Source organism: Hipposideros armiger, unplaced genomic scaffold (assembly GCF_001890085.2).
Source record: "Hipposideros armiger isolate ML-2016 unplaced genomic scaffold, ASM189008v1 scaffold_417, whole genome shotgun sequence".
NCBI lineage: Eukaryota > Metazoa > Chordata > Mammalia > Chiroptera > Hipposideridae > Hipposideros > Hipposideros armiger.
Window position 1 is genome coordinate 13,076 of NW_017731767.1, and position 2,510 is coordinate 15,585.

The following is a 2,510-nucleotide window of genomic DNA, read 5'->3' on the forward strand; positions in this document are numbered from 1 at the left end:
CTACTAAAGACATTTATTCAATAAAATTTGCTGAGGGAATTGAGGTAAAGCTTCTCCATTCATTCATTAGCTTCCCCTGGGTAAGGGCATTTTACTCTGAAAACCCACATGAAGTAGAAAAAATTTTTAAATCAAATTCCACCACTTTACCTCGCACAGTGAAGTCCTCATTGCATAAATGTAAACTTGCTCTGACTACGATGCCTTTGTGGCCTTAAGATTTAAGGTACAATGGATGGCCTTAATTTTTCCATCACCAAACTGTTTTGTTCTCAGCAATGTATACTCTTTGCCTAGAAGTCATTCAATCCTCAATTTATAATTCCCAGTGCAGACAGAATTTCTCATTAAAATATACACGACAATGACTACCAAGGGGAAAGACTGAGAGTGTGTGATAGGAATCCCTACTACCTGTTTCAATAGAGAAACTTAACAAGTTCAAATTCAAAATATATGCTGCCCCGCCAGTAGTGAAATAATTCAAAGTAAAGCTATTTAGTATTCCTCTTTAAACTTATGAAATAATTTTTTTATGTGACTATCCAGTGTGAGAGAAGATACTGCCATATATGTCTCACAAATGTCTGCTGCAAGGTAGTTTCTACCTCCACTGGCCTGGATCTTTTCAGTGAGTACAAAACATGCTCAAATATACCCCATTTAGAAATTTCATACAAATGCTCTCACTTCACTGCACTGGCTCCACTCCTAACACTAGTTTTTTTACTCCCTGGACAGTAGAACTCCTCAGATATGTTTTCATTGTACTGCAACCATTTCATGCATCTCACTCATTCTGCAGAGTCACCTAATGGTACTTCCATGTCATCACTTAATTGTTAACTATGGCCCCTGTATTGCAGATTCAAGCATCCTTATTAATATATTAAATGAACTAATTATAAATCAATTACTTAACCAAGAACACAGACATTGTGATCTCTAGTCTCTGGGCTGATTAGGGTTGCAGTGACTCAGGGAAGAGTTCTCATTTCTGACCTCTCTGACCCTTTGCTTCAGTACCTGCTGGGCTCTCAGACTCACCTGGATGGGGACTCTGAGAGGGAGGCCTCTGTGTGGAAGTCTGAATTACTCCCTGGAAGGTTCATGATGGAGACTGAAGCTCTGTCCCAACATGATACAGCAGGAAGGAGTGAAGCATCAGTTCACAGTCAGCTGAGGACTCAACAGCAACACCCAGGTCCTGGGCACCAACGTGGTCCAAGCTGAGGGACGCACAGAGGAGGCGTTACAGCGCTCTCTGAATCTGCTCATCAGGCACATTTCCCTCTTCTTATTCCAACTTCTAAGCACACAATTTCCCCCTGGGGCCTCTGGAATAAACAGAAAGGCAATTTTTCCTAATGAGTCTCCGATCCCAAGAGAAAAGGTTAGAATTCTGCTTTTAATTTAGTTTTTATTTCTACATGTTGTGATCAGCCTGAATTTGAAAGGACATCAGTCCATGAATCAGCAAGTATCCTGTTCCTGGATACTCACTTATTAGAATTACACAATATGAATATTAGAAGCCTTAAAAGGTGTTAACCCTGCAATTTTTTTTAATTCAATACAAGTTTCCAGCCTCCTGAAAAGGCAAAATTATTTAGTAACAGGTTCTCCCCATAAGATGAAGTTTTCATCTTTTCTCTATTTACTAAAAACAGCTCTCATAAATTTGTCTATGAGCATTAGTACAGAAGAGGCGCATCTTCAAAAACAGAACTTGTCTTAGAAAAATGGAGTCAGCGAGAAATAGGTGAACCAAATTTGGTCGAATTGTCCCCTGTTATTACTGCTGGTCTGATGAACGCTGTGAATCTTGCTGAAATCCTCCTGGATTTCAGGGGCCTGGAGGACATTTGTCTTGGGAGCTAAGAGCTATATTGTCCAACACAGTAGCAATAGTTACATGAGCCTTTTTGAAAATTATAATTAAAATTAAATAGAATGTAAAATTCAGTTCCCCAGTCATGCTAGCCTCAAGTGTTCAATATAGCAGCTACCACATTAGACAGTGCAGACAGAGAATCTCTCCCTTGCAGAAAGTTTTCTTGGAAACTTTGCCTCAAATTTCTTTCAAAATTCCCAGGTGTCTGCTGGGCTGTTTCTCCACCACCTCAACCCTATGGCGTTGAGCCCTCTCCTTCAATTTTATTATTTCAGGAACATTCTTGCTCTCTCTGCAGTTCCACATTGACACTTCTGAAAACAAGCGCTGTGTTTTCACTCACCATTTACTAAGTGTCATGCAAAAGGACATGAGGCACATATAACTCAAGGCTAAATGTTACTCTATAGTGGTGGCATTCACCCATTCTCCCTATTTCTTCCCAAACGACCTTCTCTCTGATGATGCAGGAAGACACAGAGAGACACATGAAGACCCACTGCTGATTCAGCTCTACTTTGGGCTTACAGTCTGTTGAGGCCCTTTTATCATCTCAGGGTCACACACTGGTATTTTTGTCCCATCAGAGCTCCTTAGAGCAACTTGAGGGCAGTAA